This window comes from Cryptomeria japonica, chromosome 6, assembly GCF_030272615.1.
Source record: "Cryptomeria japonica chromosome 6, Sugi_1.0, whole genome shotgun sequence".
NCBI lineage: Eukaryota > Viridiplantae > Streptophyta > Pinopsida > Cupressales > Cupressaceae > Cryptomeria > Cryptomeria japonica.
Window position 1 is genome coordinate 496,499,844 of NC_081410.1, and position 21,731 is coordinate 496,521,574.

A 21,731-nucleotide genomic window follows, 5' to 3' on the forward strand; every position below is an offset into this window, starting at 1 on the left:
TCATCCACTTTTGCTTTCATTTTTTGAGTAGACTCTAGGATGGCTTTCTTGACCTGTTCTTGGACTTCCTTGATAGTTTGAATGAAGTCCTCTGCTTGGCCACTCTTCATCTCCATGGAACCAAGTTCTCTTAGTTCACACACCCCTCTTGGATGTCTGCCATAGACAACCTCAAAAGGACTTCTTCCAGTGGTCCTATTTACACGGTCATTGTAGGCATACTCAGCTTGTGGAATAACTAGATCCCATGTCTACCCATACTCCTTGGTTAGACACCTCAACAAGTTGCCTAACACCCTATTAATGACTTTAGTTTGACCATAAGTTTATGGATGGTAAGTTGAGTTGAATGACAAATTAGTTCCTAGTCTCCTCCATAAGGTTTGCCAAAAATGGCCCATGAACTTGCTATCCCTATCTGAAACAATACTTAATGGAAGTCCATGAATCCTTACAATCTCCTTAAAGAAGAGATGTGCAATATAACTAGCATCATGAGTAGTTTTACATGGAATGAAATGGCTCATCTTAGAAAATCTGTCTACCACCACATAGATGCTATCCATACCTATCTTTATCTTGGGGAGTCCTGCTACAAAGTCCATGCTCACACACTCCCAAGGCCTATTTGGGACCGGTAATGGTTGATAGAGGCCTGCATTACTTGATCCTCCTTTTTCCCTTTGACACACACCACATTACTCCACATACTTTCTCACATCCCTTGGAAACTTAGGCTAATAGTAGTACCTTTGTACTAGATCCAAAGTTTTATTGACTCCAAAGTGTCCACTTAGACTACCATTATGTTTCTCTTACATGATATTTTCTCTCATGGATCCTCTAGGTACACATAACTGATTGCCTTTGAACAAGAGACCATTTTGGAGAGTGTAATCTGCATACTCACCATGAAAATGATTCTCAAACTCCTTGCAGACCTTGTAGGCTAATGAGAAGTCCTCATCTTCTTCATAGAGATCCTTGAAACCTTCTATCCCTATGCTCTGCAATTGTAATTCTTGGACAGTCAACAACTTCCGGCTCAAAGGATCTACCACCTTGTTAAGCTGCCCCTTTTTATGCTTGATGGTAAAGGTATAGGATTAGAGGTACTCCATCCACTTGAAATGTCTATTGCTAAGCTTCTCTTGAGTGTTGATATAACTCAAAGCCTGGTTATCTATGAACACCACAAATTCCTTTGGGAGTAGGTAATGCCTCCACTTCTTGAGAGACTGAACTAGTGCATACAACTCTAGATCATATGCTGAATACCTCTTCTTTGCCTCATTAAGCTTCTCATTGAAAAATGCCACAAACCTCCCCTCTTGAATCAATACACTCCCTACCACAATTCCACTTGCATCACACTCCAATGTGAATAGTTTGTCAAAAGTAGGTAAGAGTAGGATGGGTTTTGTGGCTATTTCTTGCTTCAATAATTGGAATGCTTTATTAGCTTGTTCAGTCCATTTGAACTTATTTTTAAGGCCTCCTTTTATGGTGTCAAGTACTGGTGCACATATGCCACTGAAGTTCCTCACAAACTTCCTATAGAATTGGGCTAAACCACGAAAACTGCTAACTTCAGTCCTTGTTTTTGGGGCAGGCCAATTCAAGATTGCCTCCACTTTTCTTGGATCCATCTTCAAGGTTCCCTTAGACACCACAAACCCCAAGTAGACTAAATCTTGCTTCAAAAAGCCACACTCCTCTAAGTTGATTGCCAACTTCTCTTCATGCAACCTCTCTAGGACTAACCTCAAATGTTCAAGGTGCTCCTCTTTGGTTTTGCTATAGATGAGTATGTCATCTAAGTACACCACCACAAATCTGCTTGTGAAGTCCTTCAACACCTCATTCATCAACCTCATGAAGGTGCTTGGGGCATTGGTAAGTCCAAATGGCATCACAAGCCATTCATACAACCCTTTCGTGGTCTTAAAAGCGGCCTTCCACTCATCACCCTCCTTAATTCTAATCTGATGATAACCACTTTTAAGGTCCAACTTAGAAAAATACATGGCACCTCCTAAATAGTCCATCAAATCCTCTATTCTAGGAATAGGAAATCTGTACCTTATGGTGATCCTATTGATTGCCCTTGAATTAGTAGAAAGTCTCCACTTGCCTCCCTTCTTTGTTGCTAGTACTACCGAGACTGCACATGGGCTGATGCTCTTCTTGATCAGTCCTTGATCCAACAACTCCTGCACTTGCCTTGCCACTTCCTTGTTTTGATCAGGTGTGAGCTTGTATGTTGCTTTATTGGGCAGGGATGCACTGGGTACAAAGTCTATTTGATGGCTAATAGACCTTCTTGGTGGAAGTGTTGCAGGTGCTCCATCACTCACTATATCTTTATACTCTTGCAACATTTGTTTTACCTCCTTAAGTACCTCTGTCTGCAACTTATCTTCCTCCTCCTTTGGCTTCACAAAAATGGCACATCCCACTTTCTCCTCTTCATGTAGCAGGTGTAAGAACTCTTTACCAGTATTAAGTAAAACACTAGGTGTCCTTGAGGTTCCCTCATCATTCTCTGTCAAAGACTGAATCTTAAAGGTTTTGCTATCCTTCTTGAAGGAAATGGAGTTCTCCTCTCCATCATAGATCATCTTCCTATCAAATTGCCAGGGTCTAGCTAGTAGTAGATGATAAGCATCCATGGGTAACACATCACAAAGGATCTTGTCCTTGTATCCTCCAATAGAGAACTCCACCCAAGTCTATTCATTGACAAGCACACTCTGTCCTTGATTCAACCATGTCACCTTGTAAGGGCTAGTGTGGGGTATCTTTGTGAGTTTCAACTTCTTGGCTGCCTCATCTAATATGATGTTATCAGTTGACCCTGAATCAACTATCACCTTGCAAACTTTACCAAAGATTTTGCATCTCACCCTAAACAATGCTCTCCTATGCTTAGGTTCATCCTTAACTGGTTGTCTTATCAAGACTCTATTGAACATCAGATTTTCTCCAATCTCTGATTCAATATGGTCCACCTCAGGTGTTTTTCTGCTTGATGTGTCTTCATGAGCATAAGCAACCCTCTTTCCATTGTTTGATGAGGTAGGCTTGTCATGGCATCTATAGGCCGGGTGTCCCAATTGAACACAGTTGTAGCATTTCATGGTTGCAAATTAGGAGTTACCCCTACTGGTACCTCTACCCCTACTTGGACCCCCTTGTGCACCTCTTCCTCTAGAATGATCTCCTTTGAGATTGGTTTCACTACTATGTTCAGTCAACTTGGACTCTCCTTGATTCCTTTTCTCATTTGCCTTGCTTTGATAACCACCTCGGTGATTCATTTGGTCTCTACCTCTACCTCTACCTTGGTTGTTAGAGTCTCCCTTCCTTTTGTTCCTCTCTTCCACCTTGATAGCAAGCTGATGACATTTTTGGACAGTAGTAGGAGTCCATAGGCTTATCTGCTCTTGGATGTTCCACTTTAGGCCACTTAGATACCTAGCCACCTTGATAGATTCCTCCTCTTGGAATTTTGATCTAAGACAAATCTTTTGAAACTCCTCTGGGTAGGAGGTCACATCAAGGTCTTTCTGCTTCAATCCCTGTCTCTTCTTATGAAGTTGGACTTCATAATCCTCTAGTAAGTAGTTCTCCTTGATCGTACTCACCATGGCCTTCCAGTTGGCTATAGGTAGCTTTCCCATGCTAACTCTCTCTTCTTGCAAGTACTTCCACCATGTCAAGGCTGCTCCCCTTAGTCTTGATTTGGCAACCTTAACCTTTTGAGCTTCTGTCACACCTTCACACTCAAAGTGGTTCTCCATACCCTCAATCCATTCCATGACAGTGTCAATGTCCATCCTTCCACTGAAATGTGACAATCCTTCAAAAGCTTTTGTATTCAAATCCTTGAAGGCCTTTACAAAAGGTTCTTCATTGATTAAGGGGTCTGGTTTAGGTATGATGTCATCAAGATCAATTGCCTTCTTGCCTCTCTGACTAGTTTCCGCACCCTAGAGTTCTTGTGCCCTCTGATCAACCACTTCTTGTAGCTTGTTCCTTATCTCACTCATAGCATCTTCAAGGAGTCTATTTTTCTCCTTTTGTTCTTCTACCTCCCTAGCCAGCTCTGCATTGGTGACCATTATGTTCTCCCCTATTGATTCACTAGAATATAGAGACATGCACGGTCCACCAAATCTTTAACTAGCTCTGATACCCATCTGATGGGAATGGGAATGGGATAGACTAGCCTAGTCTATGCTCCTTGATCATCTCCTTGCATCACCAGGTGTTTCAACCATACCCTAGGGTCTCTAGGACTTCCCTTGCTTGTGGAATCCCTTGACCTTGCCCAATCCACCCACCAACAATATGTGATTCTCCTCCCTAAGTCACACCTATTCTCAAGCATCAAAAACCCTCACATAGGCTAATAAGGGTTTAGCTCCTCCTTCTCCTTCTCAGGTCCTAGCGAGGTTAGGACAAGTGTCTGACATGGTTATCCATCCATTCATGTGCCCCCAAGAGGTTTTAACCTTCCATTTCATTACTGATCTCACTATTTTGTCTTTTTTTCTACAAAATAGGGCTATAAGAAATGTGCCCAATTAGGCCTCCATTCCAGACTTTTAGGGCTCCCTCTTGCAAATGATACACAAACTTGAGAAACTTCCCAAAAGGACTGCTAATCATTTGGCAAGGGCTCAAAGATTTTTCTGGTTTTGGGCCTCCAAGTATCCGTACACTGCCCTAGGTGAATTTTGGGGTTTTTGAGGGTTTTTACAAGGGTTTTAAGGCCTGCCTGGGTCATAGTGATGGTTTACTGTCTTTGCCACCTTATCTGGATTGGTGGAAGCTCCTCTTTCTCACCAATGGTGCTTCACGCATCCCTCTACACCTCCTCCAAAGGGTGCCTCCCTCCTTGTCCTACCTTGCTCTCATGGACCTCTGCAACTTCAACCCTTCCTAGCTGGGCACAATCTAGTCTCGCCTAGGAGTGGGTCTTTGAAAGACTTTCCTACATCTTCAAGGGCCCTGCTTTCTTTGGGATAGTGTATAAGGTTTTCACTCCTATTCCCCATGGTTTCATGGTGTCTCCACAATGGGGATAGGAGTTATCATTCCATTACTTCACAAAATAATTACAAACACACAAAACCTGCACAAGAACCTACCCTAAGTGCTCAAAATGAAAAGATAAACACAATGCAAGACTCACAACATCACTCAGTTTACAAAGCAATCCATTATCAAACTGTTAATGCTTCATTTGTGCTGACTGGCAACAAAAACACAGTCACAGTCAAGGTCTTTTCTCTTGGCCTCATAATCTGACATCCAACCCGTCATTTTAGGGTTTGCAACAATTTATAGTGTCTCTACCTTGGTTGGTGTGCCATGGTTAGGGTTCCTAATGCCAAACTAAGGTTATGACCTATTTGGTGGAAAAGTTGCATGACAACTTTAAAAAGTTGTCATGCAACTTTTTACAACTTTTGAGCAACTTCTACAATGTTGCTTTTCTTGGGTTTTGAGCCTACCTTGGGCTATCCTATGGACACAACCATGTCAAAAGGACCCCAAACACATCAAAGGTACAGTTACCTTCTAGTGCACAAGAAAACTCAACCTAGACTTATGAACCTAGGACCTAAGTTAGGACCTAAACAAAACCAATGAGCTCTTAGCTCTTATTACATTTACATGGTTTCTTAAAGAAGAAAATTTCCAACAAAGATCACATGGAGAAAGACCTTAGAAAGGTGCTCCTGCACCACCAAGCAAGAGAACAAACTATTAATAACAGTTGGAGAAGTTGCAACTATTTTGGCAACTTTCCTTTGAATTTGAGAGGTACAACTCCCTCTTATGATATAAATTTAGGTTTTTCTAGGTTTGCTTTTAACCAAAAAGAAGGAAAGGCAAACTTTTCAAACTAAAAAAAAGGGGAATTAAAGATGCAATTAACTACACAAGATCTTCACAACAAAGTATGAAGAACAAACTTAATGAAACTTAAACTCAAATCATCCACCAGTATTCATACAAAGATTACCACCAGTAAATGATCATCACATAAAAAGGATCAATAACAACAACACACATAATATCCACTTTCGAATTTAAATAAAATGCAAGAAACTATTCTTCACCATAGCACAAAGTCTAAATTCAAGAACACATATTCCAACATTCAATGAATCATTCATATATAAATATAGATGATAACATCGGATATAAACCAAAACTCCAATTGAATTAGCACAAAGTATCCTTCAAACAAAATTCTATTAAGCTTTTCTAAAACTACAGTGTTACTGCTAACTAAAATTTAGATAATTTTCAAAGAAAAATTGGAATCCTTTCCAATTGTTCCCTCTATCTTTAAATATCTTAGCATTAAACTAATTAAAATAATGACTTCTTGAGGACAATCGACTAAAGAGTTTTAAAACATAACTTAAAAATAAACGATCCACTAAGACCAATAGTTTTTGAGCAAAGACCTGGAAATAAAACAATCTAACTAAAAAGCAACTAAAGAAAAACCACGTCCCCTTCTACCTCTTCATCTTCTAGTTTTGATGCATCATTTGTTAACTCTTGGCTTACTGCTATTGCATCCACTACACCAACCTTGGATTGTTGTGCCACTTGTGGACTTACTCTTTTTCTGTAAGCTCTAAAATTAGCGAGGATTGGTGATATCTTTTCTGTGGTAGGTTTGGTTGTGGCCTCAACTCTAATCCTCCACTTGGCAACCTTTTGGCTAGCTTCAATGACCTTTCCAGGAACATCCTTGACTTCTTCAATGATAGAATTTAAGACCACCATTACATCTTTTAGACATTCTAGAGAATCAGATCCAACTTTAACTTTGGAGAGACTATCTTCCACCTTTTGGTGAAATGTTCTTCTCACTATCTTTACTCCTAACAACTCCTTTCCATTAGCTCCAAATATATTTATAGCGATTGTGTCGAAAGGGTTCTTCAGATTTCATTGAAGATTTACATTCTAAACAACTGAAGCTATAAGATTGAATTGGAATTCTTTTGTGACATTGTGTTTCCAATCTAACATTTCTATCCAAACGGTGATGTTATTTATATTGGGATCTTCAATGATATGATCTAAAATCAAGACATTAGGGGACAACTTAATGATTTCTTTCATTTCTAGAAGGGTAACAGATAATCGGCTAGTGTCTCTTTTTGAATTTTGTAGCTCAACTCAATGCATAGTAATAATTTCATAGAGTGCCATAATTTTTCAAACCATGCTCAATAAAGACAACCCTTTTAAAATTACTAAACCAACTCAACCATTGGCTGCTTTGGCTATGGCATGTGATCGCTTGACAATTTCTAACTAATCAGAGTTGATAATTTCTATGATAGATACTCTCGAAGATGAACTAGTTGCAAATATTTTGGCAGTCCAAGCAGACCGAATAAAGGAAGTGAGAGCATCTACATACGGTGCGAGTTTTTGATTCTTCCTTTATGCAACTTTAGTTCTTCTAGATAAAACAACAATAGAGAGTTTGGTAGATTCATTGTTTTTGCATGAAAAATGAGTTAAACTCATTGGAAAATAATATCCTTTCTTTCTCATTTGTACATATTTAATATTTACAAATGTCATTTGTTAGAAAAGTTCTAGGAAGAAGAGATAATCAAAGGCATGCCTAGGTAATTTCAAAGATTCCTTTTCATAGCCGCCGACTCTCAAATATGAAAAACTCCTTAACTAAATTTATAAGTTGCCATAGTTTTGAATTAGAGCCTTATCTTTTTTTGAAATTCTATTCTTAGGGTTTCCCTCAATATCCCTTATAAGGGTCATGAGGAAAGCATCATGGATGCAGGAAAATTTCCTCACGCCTTCTTCTTTATGTAATTGGGGAAAATAATTATAAACATGAGCACCATCTGCAAGGTTACCCACCTGTCTCAAACCTGGCCAAAATATTCTTCCAACAACTAAAACATAAAAGAGTACATAACATAAATGAAACTATTTTCTATCATTAAACTTGGTAAGCTGCTCATGGAGTGAGTCACTTATCAATTTTCTGTAGTCAATTTGATTCCTATCATCACAATTAGTGAGAACAAATTGACACATCCACTCCTCAAAATATTCTATCCCATCTACCAACCTCATGACAAAACATAACAATAATGTTAACAATATTATCTCTTAACAACTCTGCTTTCATCTAGGAGGGTAATTTGGACATGCCCGATTGAGGGGTTTTCAACCAACCCTGAGCGATAGTATCAAGAAGCAAATCTATTCAGTTCTGAAAGAATTCCCATCCCGATTGCAAAGACAAATTTACCTCGTCTTCCTCCTTAGGAATATGTAGAACAAGAGCAACATTTTTTCTATCAATTCCAGCTATCACCGACTTATTAGTGCTCTAAATCTCATGGGAATCAAGATGATAATGCTACACGCAGGTGAAGACCAATTCCGGACATGCAATGACAAAACAACCGGCTTGAGGCAAAGAGGACTATACAAATTTCTGCGTAATAGGAGATCTTTTTGTGCTGTGTAATCTCCTGCGGATATCACGCACCACAAATGGTCCTATCTTTGTGTCTTTAATAAGGTCCAATTTTCTCTCAATTGGCTGAGAGCTTTTGGGCACCATATAAACCGAAGGTAGAAAAGCTAGGGTTTCTAACAAGGGATGAAAACTTGAATTGGGATAAAATAGAAAAGAATCATAGGAAGAACAAATGTTCATGAATGCCAAATTAACAAACTCTTTCTATTTTATCATTTGAAAGAAGAGAAACAAAAAACTTTGACAATTTGAGTAGAGAAAATCCTTTCTTTCCAAACCTATTTCTATGCCTGTGCTTGAATGCTTCTTCGTATTCATCGAAAGTTTCGAATGTAAATGATCAAAGAAAAGGTGACATACATATGTGCACTTGGAGCAATTAATTCATGCATTTCGGTGGCTGCCGTATTGCCTTGATATTTGAAATGAAACATTTAATTAATACTTCATTTAATACATATTATAGGTTGGTACCATGCTGACATCACCATACCAGTTGTTGGTTATGGGACCACTACCATCGGAGCATCAGGCTATCGCTTCCTTTAAGAACTATGGAACAATAGAAAGTGTGTATTGAAAAATCCTTAAGGTGCGATTGATCGATATGAGACTCATGAGGGATCCATTGACGCAGTACTATTGAAGATCATAGATCAGGTGGAATGAGACTTAGTGACAATGAAACCTAGTGAGTTTCATTTCTATTACATAGAAATAAGTCGACAAAGCAAGGTTGGGCCACTTTTGGACATAAATGAGACTTAACGCCTGGGAAACAGTTGATCAACTGATTGAGTAATTTGGGAACTAAGGAATCTAAAGCATGGGATGAATCAAAAGAGGCTTATTACTCTAAAGAATTATTCTAACTTAGCAAAAATGAGGGGTAACACATTGAAAATCTTGTTCATTTTATAACTTGGTTGTAATACCTGCTCAACATTATCCTCTATTTGTAATGGTACTTGTTGACCAGTTTTGTGTCAACCTTAGCCATGCAGATAACTGATATGAGAAATCATAATGGCTAAAACCCTATTACCCCAAGGCCTAAACCCTAAGCCCTTAAGGCTTCTTGCCTTAGCCTTTTTTTGGCCTTGTTCTTTTTGTTCGTTGATTGGTTGAGGCGGTCATTTCACTTAAAATTCATTGGTTGATTGGGGCTTTTTCATTCATATTACCTCCCCTTTTACCCGCTACCAGCAAGCAGGAGACCTTTATTGCTTACTGCAGTATCGCAGCGGTTAGGACTTGGCTTTTGGTCCCCCCTGCGATATTGCAATTACTATTTTTTTTACTGCTCTATCGTGATGGTTTGAGCTCATGGTGGGGTCCTCTTTGTGATATTGTGATTGCCGCTAATGCTTTATCGAATTATTGTGGTGTGTATAAGTATAAATTGCCATCCTAGATTAAAACTTAACTTTTTAGGGATGATATCACCGATATCATTATGTTGTTTTGCCGAGTGGTTGGTCGACCTAAGTGGAATTTTTTGAAGAATGGATGTGTCACTTTATCCTTACCATCGGTGATGATGAAAATCAAATTAAATGGGTGACGTTAATATGTGACTCCCTCCACAAACAAATTATTAAGTTCAATTACAGTAAGCGATTTCATTTGTGTTTGATGCTTCTGTATGTAATAGTTGCTGGAAGAGTTTCTTGGCTGGGTTGAGACATGTCGACAATCTTTCAGATGGTGCCCCCATTTTTAATTTTTTTCCTCAGCTGCAAAAAGGAGAGGGTATGAGAAATTTCTCTTGTGTACATGACACCTTCCTCATGATAGTCATTAGTGAAATTGAAGGAAACCTTGAAAAGAGAACATCAAAGGAGGCTATGATCATAATCCAAATGTATGGAAGTTTTTACATACAATTCAAGAGTTTTTCATACTTAAGAGTTAGAGGTTATGAGAATGACCCTTTGAAGCTCCCCAGGTATGACTCCAACTACCTTGTATTTTTAGAGCTATGTCGATAGATGGATTTTGTCAATATCAAGTATGTTCAAATGAGGAAGAAGGGGTATTCTTTTCCCCTGAGCTTGTCTCACTTTTCTTGCAAAAATAATGAATCTGCAAGGTTTTTTGATAAACTTCTAGCTGATCTTAGTCTTCATCCTCTACCCATGAGGACTTACTTTGACAATAAGGGTTATGTCAGAAATAATTTATATCGAGCTTCTCATTATGCCCATTTCCCTAAGTTAGAAGACTTTTGGGAAGATTGTGTTGATGAGAATGAAGTTTTTAGAAGAGGTTTCAAGTGACTCACTTTGAACTAGATGTTGAATTTTAATGTCATTTCTGCTGTTCCTAAGAATGTAGTAGAGGATAATTCAAACCTGATAGATATTTCATATCAGAATGCCACCCTACCCCTTTTTTAATGGGTTAAAGATGAAGAGGAAATGAGTATCAAAGAAGAAGGTGGCCAAGTGGAAAGTTAGAGTTGAAGCCACAACAGAACCTGTGATAGAAAGTATATCTCTCGTTCTATCCAACTATAGAGTTTACACGAAGAAAGTGAATCCATAGGTGGCGCAACAATTACAAGGTAATGCAACCAACACAACAGTAGTAGGTGAAGAGGTGGATGATGATGATGATGATGAGTTGGAAGATGAAGAAGTGGACAGAGGCGTTGCTGTTTAATTTCTTGTTTAGTTAGTTGTCTTATTTCTGATCTAGCTCTTGAACTATTGGTCCTGGTGGACCGTTCATTTGATAGTTAAGTTTAAACTTTGTTTAATTGGTTGTCTCCAAGAAAGTGTTATTTTTGATTAGCTAAGGTAAACTATTTATACATTGTTGGAACCATAATTAAGGGTTCAAAATTTTGAAAAAGGTGATAAATTGAATTTTCAATTAGCAGTAATTCTTTATGTTTTAAGAAAGAAAAGGTATTTCTATTTGAAAGAGACTTGGTGTTGTTTCAATTAGAGTTTTGATTTTTTTTGGATGCTATCATCATGTCTATATCTGAATGATTAATCGAATGTGTTGAATGGGTTTCCTATTTTAGGCTTTGTGTTGTGATGAAGAGTTATTTTATACATTGTTGTGAATTTAGATAAGATATTCTATGAGTTGTTGTTAATGACCTTTTATATATAGTGATCATTCTTTAGTAGAAATATTTGTATGAATAATGATGAATGATTTGAGTTTTAAATATATGGCAGTTGATCTTTATACTTTGTTCTAGAGGTCATGAATGTTTAGTTGTGCACTATTCTTATTTCATTTTGTGAAAATTTGCCTTTCCATCTTTCTGGTCAAAAGCTTGCCCCAAAAAAACCTCAAAACTTATATCATAAGAGGGAGTTGTACCTCTAAAATTCAGAGGAAAGTTGCGTAGGTAATCGCAACTTATCCAACTGTTGATTGATAGTTTGTTCTCTTGTGTGGGCATAGAGTCAGATTGTCTATTTTTGTAGGGAACAAAATCCGTTAACCAACACACATGCAAGTAAATCAAAGGCCATAGTTCCCACACAAAACAAACTAGCCCAAGAGTAGGATTGGTGTATCCCATGCAATCAACCTCACAATCATATTGTGTGCCAAAGTGGGGAGTTCTCTCAAGCCCTAGTGGCACAATGTGAACCAACCACTTCAGAACAATAGTCTCATTGCTGCCTGACCTATGTAGAGGGGGATTCTACCCTTATGAATTGGTAGGAGGCATATTTTGTGGCATTAATTAATTAAATAGTCACCCTATGGCTAACAACACTAGGTAAAAGAAAAGGGCTATAGGAGATGATGCATATCCTACAATAGCTTAAATTATCCAAGCTTCTATACAAGTCATAACTTCAAAAACCCCAAACAACATAACTGCTCCAAACAAGGATCAAAATGTGACCCAAAACAACGGGAGGCAGAAGGAGCCCAAGGTTTTCCTAGGAGCAGAACTTGACCTTGTTACTAATAAGGGTCCTACAAAAGCCATGGTCTTCTTTAGCATTATAGAGAAAATGAAGAAGGCTAATCTTAACATCTCCATGTGGGATGCACTTTCTATACCATCTCAAAGAAATTTTCTCCAGGAGGCCCTAAAGGACATCAATAGTGCAAACAAGATAGTGACATGAAGCAAATCATCTACTTCAACAAGTTTGGTACAACTGTTGGAGGTAGAAAGTTATAACAAGATTAGTAAGCCACCTCCTTTCTATCTATCTTTGATTATAGGAGATAATTTAGTGTATAATTGAATGGTAGACTTACAAGCTAGTAGCTAAGTCATGCCCAAGAATGTAGCTGATTTCCTAGGTATTAAATATGAACTTGTGGCTAAGGGAGTAGTGTAACTCGAAGGCACTACAATACAGACATTGGGAGTGATTAAAGACTTATGTTTGACCTTACATGCATGCCCTAGTTGTAGTGTCCTACAAGAGATTTTATTCATTGACCTCCCTACCTTCTTTGCTATTTATTTATCAAGAGAGTTTACTACCAAGATAGGAGGACACCTGTCCTCGAATTGGTCCCTGTTGGCATTGAGTTGTCATTGATGTCAACCGGTATTGCAGGCAAGCTACTGCTAGAGGTATGTCATCCAGTATGAAGAAGAGTGTATCGGTATGGTGAAAGACAAATAAGGTATTGAGAATATTAACATGAAGGCTTGTCAACTAGTATGGTGAAAGACAAGTAGTTATTGAGACTATCAGTGATTTCACTGGTATGAGGTGAGATATATGTTTTTATGAGCATGTTGAGTGATAACCGGTAGAGCATAAGATGGTCTGGAGGTTGGCTGCTTGTTTATGATGAAGAGGCAAAATGTTAAAGTAATCACAAATTACTGGAGGTGAAGATGTGCTACTAGTGTAGTGTGCTCTACCAGTTAGCAGGAGGAGAAGGTCTCACCGGTAAAGGCTTGTACCGATACGAGTTTGCTGAATGTTCAAGTGTAAACCAACTTTATGTTAGTGAGCTGAGTGTATGACCATTGTGATGCCATGTGGAGCTGAGGTGGAAAACATGTAGAGGTTGGTGAATCCTCCATCGACATGGTTGCTGAAACAGTTAGTCGACATTAATGAAACAACCAAAAAATCACGGAATGGTAACTGACTAATGTGACTTGACGAAGAAAGAAAGACAGAGAAAGATCAGGGAATAGTTGGCACCTAGATCAAAGCAAAGAAATTAGACTGCAAGATGACCTCAAGAAGGAAACAATTGGACTGTAAATGAGTCGACACATTTCAAGGCAAAAAATCAGGGATGAGATTGCTATCTTTAGCAAATATGCATTGGATAATGGAAAATGCGTACAAATGCATTCCTTGGGTATAGGCGATCGATCCAAGGCAGATTAGATGAGATCTCATGCAATTTTTGTCGGGTGAAGGAAACTCTAATTGCCCCAGTTTGAATTGATTCTTGGCGGGAAAGCTGAAGTTTAAATATGATGACTTGAGACTGTGATTTCTGCTACTATAGAGTGAAGACACGTGTGAAATTGCTATCTGAGAGCTGAAGAGATAAACAATTGAAGTGTTTATGAGCAAAGAATTGATTGAAAAGGAGAAGCAGAGTAAATTGGTGTAAGGAACAATTGGTGGAGTGTTCCTGATTAAGAGTGATCAAGTGTGAGTTGAAAAAGGGAAGCCATTGTGAGAGGAGATTTAAAAAAGTGATTAGAAAAGTCAAGTTGCAGAGTGGGTGGAGAGAATACACACCAGTAAGGCTGAAACTGACAGAGGAGAATATTGTAAGGTTGCAAAACTTCATTTATAACAGTGATTTCATTTGTATATCTAAGTTTTATATTATTTTCATTAAGTTGTAGCTTAGTGCAAGGGTTGTAGCTCCTTTAGGTTGTAGCCTATAAATTGTGCAGGGGTTGGTGCTCCTTGGGTTGGTGCTCTAAATATTGTAATCAAAGATTCATTCTAAGGCTGGATTGGAGCAGAAGATCTCCATCAGCTATTCTCACTGAGGTTTTTCCCACATTAGGTTTTCCTCATATATATCTGGTGTTGTGTGATGTATTCTTGTGCATGTGTTATGTTAATGTTTTAGCAAGTCCTTTCACACACTCTGCTTGCATTGTTTAAGTTACTGATTTGCACTTAGTTTGTTTTATATATTACTGGTATCTCCTTGTAGAAGGAAGAGAGTTTAAATAACTGATTCACCCCCCTCTCAGTGATCCATTGTGTCCAACAATTGGTATCAGAGTTTAGGTACCCTATTTTGTCAAAAGAGTTCTCTAGCTTAGGTTGATCCTGTCAAGTGTTCACAATGGCAACAAATGAATCTGTCTTCTCAAAAGCTTCTATGTTCGATGGTGTCAACTATGCCTTTTGGAGAAGAAGAATGGAAACTTATTTGTCCTCTCTAGGTTGTGATGTATGGATGTTGGTTGTGAATGGGTATACAATTCCTAATAATCTCCCTACTGATCCAGATGCTAAGAGGGAATATGAGAACAATGCCAAAACTAAGAATGCCATTCTTAGTGGGCTGTCTGATAAAGAGTTTGTTAAAGTCATGCACTACTCCTCTGCCAAGGAGACTTGGGATAAGTTGTAGAAGATATTTGAAGGCAATGCTAAAGTCAAGGAAGCCAAGTTGCAGACATTAAGGGCACAACTTGAGGGTTTGAAGATGAGAGATGAAGAGAAGATTATTGACTATCTCTAAAGGGTTGATGAAACAACAAACACCATTAGAGGGCTTGGAGAAGAAAAAAAAGATGAGTTATTAGTGAATAAAGTACTTAAATCTCTTACATCTAAGTATGATACAAAGGTCTCAACAATAGAAGAAGCAAAAGATCTAAAAGTCTTTACAATGGATGAATTATATGGCTCCCTAACTGCTTATGAGATGAGGATTGCCGACACTAATGGTGTGAAGAAAGAAGCTGCATTCAAGACATCAAGAAAAGGAAAAGAAGAATCTGATCATGATGCAACTAGTGAAGACTCTGATGACATCGTGACAAACTTTGTCAGAAGACTCAAGCTTGGTTTAGACAAATACAAAGGAAAGCTACCTTTGAAATGCTTCAACTGTGGAAAGATTGGACATTTTGCTGCTAAATGTCCTTATGGTGATAAGAATGAAGATGATCAATCAAGTGGTAGCAGATCATATAGTAAGGATAGGAAGAAGAATTTCTACCGAAATGATAGAAGAGGCTACCAGAAGTAGATCAGTCTTTACACTCATGAAAAGGATACCATAGATGAGGAAAGTGCCTCAGATGATTGATGCAATGGAGATGAAGTTAGAGAAAACTTTTTTATGGCTCAAGAGGTTCCGGTACCTAAAGAAGCAGAAGATGAAGAGAAAAAAGGAGAAGTAGATCTTGAAGTAGTGCTCATTAGTTCCTTAGATGAGGTAAAGAAAACAAGAAGAGACTTAAAGAAGGTAAAAAGGGCTACAGCTGAAGAACAAGAATTGTTGGAGCAATCTCTTGAAGAGTCCAAGAAAACTATTGCAGAACTAAAACTCCCATTGGAAGAGGCCAAGAGGATGTGTGAATTCACTAGTACTAGTCTAAGTGAAAAGGAAAAGGAACATTAAAATCTAAAAGCAGAAAGACTGAAACTCCGGAGGGACTTAGAAAAAAGTCAGGAAGAAATAAAAGTGAGAAGCAAATATGAAGGCAACACTGAAGCCCCAGACAAGATATTGAGCAAACAGAAGCAATCCAAAGATACTGGTGGCTTAGGTTTTCAAGAAGGTCAAAGTTCAAACAACAAAGACACATCTGATAAGGAAATACAATTCACTTTTTCAAATGAAGGTGAAGAGAAGAAGACATTCATGGTAGGCAAGGATACAGACAAGAAGACATATTTAGATGCTACTAGAAACCACTACATAAACTTGTATACTCAATCAATGAACCAGAGACCATACTCAATGCACCGACATGCAGATCCATGGAGAAATGCAAGCATTAATCTTGAAGGATTCACAAGGGTTAACAATATGAAAGGAAGACCCCCAATGAGGCAGCCGTTTCCAAGTTCAAGACAACTAGTATGTTCCAAATTTTCATGGTTATTGTCACCAGTGTAATAAGTTCGGTCATGGAATAGAAGATTGTAGGAAAATGAATGTCAACCCTAGTTTTGAGAGTAGAAACTCATTTGCTGCATTACAAAGTACAAATGTCACATGTTATAATTGCAACGAGTTTGGTCACAAGAGTTATGAATGTAGGAGTAATATGCAAATGTCCTACAAGAATGCATTGAGTACATCTTATGGTGCTAATATGAAATGCTTTAAGTGTCAAAATTTTGGTCACATAGAAAGGTATTGCTAGCTGAGAACTGACAAGAAAAAGAGAATTGTACCATATGAGAAGTTGGAAACAAAACCAGAACACAAAGTGACAAAAGAGAAAAAGAAAGAAGAGAAACCGGTTTGGGTAGAGAAGGAGAAAAACAAAACAGAGTCCAACCTGATTGTGTAGACTGCTCTACATGTTGAAAGGAGGAATTTATGGGTAGTTGATAGTGGTTGTTCAAATCACATGATTGGAGATAAGAAAAAGTTCATCAAGCTTGATGATTGGAATGGTGGTTTAGTCCAGTTTGGTGACAATTCCTCCATCAAGATCAAAGGCTGGGGTACACTGAATATTGATGGAAAGCTCAAGGCTCATGATGTGTACTATGTGGAAGGTTTGAAGCATAACCTACTAAGTGTAAGTCAAATGTGTGACAAAGGGTACAAGTTCTCATTTGACTTTGCCATTTATTAGATAAGAAAGAAGAGTATCGGTCAGGTGGTAGCAGAAGGAAAGAGAAAAGATGGTAATGTCTACAATTTGAAGGAATGCTATGAGTCCCAATGCATGATGGGATAGGTTTATGAAAGCTGGTTGTGGCACCAGAGATTAGGCCACATGAATTTTGATAATTTGGTTAAGATAAGCAAGAACCGGTATGTGAGAAACATACCTCAGATCATAAAACCAGCAAGCACATTCTGTGATGAATGTGTCAGAGGTAAGCAAGCAAAGGTCAGCTTTAAAACAAAAGAATATAACACCTCAAGGCATTTGGAGTTGATACATACATACTTATGTGGGCCAACAAGGACAAGAGCATTGGCTAGAGAAAGGTATTTCATGTTGTTCATAGATGATTACTCAAGAATGACTTGGGTAACCTTCCTCCATGATAAGTCACAAGATTTTGAGAGATTCAAAATTTTTAGGAAGATGATAGAAAATGAAAGTGGACACTGGTTAAAATGTTTAAGATCAGACCGGGGTGGAGAATTTTCTTCCAATGAATTTGTTGACTACTATGAGAAACATGGAATCTAAAGATAGTATTTAGCTAGAAGGACACCTCAACAAAATGGGGTGGTAGAGAGAAAAAACAGGACAGTAAAGGAAATGGCTAGGACTATGTTGAATGAGGCCAACATACTAGATATATACTGGAAGGAAGCAGTTTATACTGTTGTCTACACTTTAAACCAGGTACAATTAAGAGTGAATAGTAGAATGACTCCTTATGAGTTATGGAATGAAAGGAAACCATCACTCAAGAACTTTAGAGTGTTTGGACGTAAGTGCTTCATCAAGAGAGATGTTGATGGATTAGGAAGTTTTGATTCCCGAATTGGTGAAGGAATATTCTTAGGATACTCAACCAACAGTAAAGCCTACAAATGCTACAACAAGAGATTGAGAAAGGTGGTTGAGAGTGTAAATGTGAGAATAGATGAAGACTCACATAGAGGAAAATTTGCACCAACACCCTACATTGATGATTCAGCTATTGAAAATGAAGAACAATCTGACAATGGACCTATAGAAGATACACCAAACAAGATCCCAAACTGGTATGTGTAGAATAATCATCTAGAAGAACAGATCATAGGAGATAGGAATGAAGGTCTGCAGACCAGAAGGAGATTAGCCCAAGAAGGTGAGTAGGTAAATTTCTGTCTCATGACTAAAGTAGAGCCCAAATTTTTTGATGATGCTAGCAAAAGAGAGAAGTGAGTAGATGCCATGGATGAATAATTGAGACAAATTGAGAAAAATCAGACTTGGGAACTTGTTCCTAGACCATCAGACAAGAATGTCATAGGTACCAAATGGATTTACTAGAACAAAATGAATGAAGAAGGTAAGATATTCTGGCATAAAGAAAGGTTAGTTTGCAAAGGGTATGCTCAAGTGGAAGGTATTGATTTTGAAGAAACCTTTGCACCTGTTGCTAGGTTAGAGGCAATAAGAATGTTTTTAGCTTTCTCAGCCTACAAGGGATATAAAGTATATCAGATGGATGTGAAATCTACTTTTCTCAATGGCAATCTTGAAGAATATGTGTATATGGAACAACTGGAAGGGTACTTGTTGCACGAAGATGAGAGTTTTGTATGCCGGTTGAAGAAAGCCTTGTATGGTTTAAAGCGGGTTTGTAGAGCTTGGTATTCCTAGTTAGACAAATACTTGAAGGAGCAAAGATTTCGGAAAGGGAATGTAGAAAACAACTTGTATGTAAAGGTAAATGGAGATGACATGATTATAGTTGTATATGTGGATGATATTATCTTTGGTGGAGACAAGGATATCATGTGCAAAGAATTTGCAAATCAGATGAAGATAGAGTTTGAGATGTCCATGCCGGTTGAGTTGTCCTATTTTCTTGGTTTGTAGATCTCACAGAAGGAAAAAGGAATTTTCATCACCTAAACCAAGTATGCGAAAGACATGTTGAAGAAATTTCAAATGGAGGACAACAAACCGGTAAGTACTCCCATGGTTACTGATTGGAAGTTGAGCAAATACTGTATAGGTCTATGAATGGTAGTCTATTGTATTTAACAACATCTAGACCAGATATTATATAGGTTGTTTACATAGTAGTAAGATTCCAAGCTTCTCCTAAACAATCTCACTTAAATGCGGTCAGAAGAATCTTTAGGTATCTGCAAGGAACTATCAACTATGGTCTATGGTATCCAAAGAAAGGAGACTTCTCTTTGCAAACTTATACTAATGTAGATTGGGTACAAAGCATTGATGACCAAAAAAGTACAAGTGGAGGTGCTTTCTACTTAGGAGACCAATTAGTATCATGGCACAACAAGAAGCAAGATTTAGTGTCATTATCTACTGCTGATGCAAAGTATATAGTAGCTACTACATGTTGTTCATAGGTTTTATGGATGAAGAAGACACTGAAAGACATATAGGTGGAGATACTAGAACCCATTCCAATCTGTTGTGATAACTCAAGGGCAATCAACATATCCAAGAATCCAGTAATGCACTCAAGAACAAAACACATTGCAATCAAGTATAACTTCTTGAGAGAGAAGGTAGAAGACAAGGAGGTCATAGTAGAATATGTTCCATCTGATGAGCAGATTGATGATATATTTACCAAGCCACTTCCTTTGGGCCCATTTGAGTATTTGAGACAAAAGATGGGAGTTGTCCCACCATCTGGCACCACTTAAATGCATAGGGGATTGCATGATTCATGGGGATTCAACTATTACTACTATCATATGACTCTTGATTCATCAAGCATGGACATAGGGGGAGAGTGTGCCTTAACCAGATGCAGTCAAGGGAGAGATTATCGATGTCAGACTAAGGTTCCCTTTGCCATTGTTGTCAAAGGGGGAGAGAAACTGGAAAAGAAAATGTTAACATTAATGCCAAAGGGGGAGATTGTTGGCATTGAGTTGTCATTGATGTCAACCGGTATTGTAGGTAGGCTACTGGTAGAGGTATGCCATCTGGTATGAAGAAGAGTGTACTGGTATGGTGAAGACAAATAAGGTATTGAGAAGATTAACATGAAGGCTTGTCAATCGGTATGGTGGAAGACAAGTAGTTATTGAGACTATCAGTGACTTCACCGGTATGAGGTAAGATGCATGTGTGTGTGAGCATGTTGAGTGATAACTAGTAGAGCATAAACCAGTTTGGGGGTTGGCTTCCTGTTTATGATGAAGAGGCAGAATGTTAAAGTAATCACAAATCACCAGAGGTGAAGATGTGCTACCGGTGTAGTGTGCACTACCGATTAGCAGGAGGAGAAGGTCTCACTGGTAAAGGCTTGTACGAGTATGAGTTTGCTGAATGTTCAAGTGTAAACCGATTTTGTGTCGGTGAGCTAAGTGTATGACCATTGTGATGCTATGTGGAGTTGAGGTGGCAAACATGCAGAGGTTGGTGAAGCCTCCATTGACATGGTTGTTGAAAAAACTAGTCGATATTAATGAAACAACCAAAAATCATGGGAAGGTAACTGACTGATGCGGCTTGAGGAATAAAGAATGACAAAGAAAGATCAGGGAGTAGTTGGTGCCTAGATCGAAGAAAAGAAATCAGACTACAAGATGACCTCGAGAAGGAAACAACTGGACTGTAAATGAGTTGACAGATTTCAAGGCAGAAAATCATGGACGAGATTGCTATCTTTAGAAAATATGCATTGGATAATGGAAAATGCATACAGATGTATTCCTCGAGTATAGGTGATCGATCCAAGGTAGATTGGATTGGATCTCATGCAATTTTTGTCGGGTGAAGGAAACCCTAACTGGCCCAAGTTTGAATTGATTCTTGGTGGGAAAGCTCAAGTTTAAATATGATAACTTGAGACTATGATTGCTGCTGCTACAGAGTGAAGACAAGTGTGAAATTATTGTCTGAGAGCCAAAGAGATAAACACTTGAAGTGTTTATGAGCTAAGAATTGATTGATAAGGAGAAGTAGAGTAAATTGGTGTAAGGAACAACCGGTAGAGTGTGCCTAATTAAGAGTGATCATGTGTGAGTTGAAAAAGGGAAGGCATTGTGAGAGGGGATTTAGAAAAGTGATCAACAAAGTTAAGTTGCAAAGTGGGTGGAGAGAATACAAACCGGTAAGGCTGAAACCGACAAAGGAGAATATTGTAAGGTTGCAAAACTTCATTTGCAATAGTGATTTCATTTGTATATTTGAGTTTTATATTGTTTTCACTAAGTTGTAGCTTAGTGCAGTGGTTGTAGCTCCTTTAGGTTGTAGCCTATAAATTGTGCAAGGGTTGGTGCTCCTTTGAGTTGGTACTCATAAATCAAGGATTGGTGCTCCTGGGGTTGGTGTCCTAAATATTATAATCAAAGATTCATTGTAAGGCTGGATTGGAGCAAA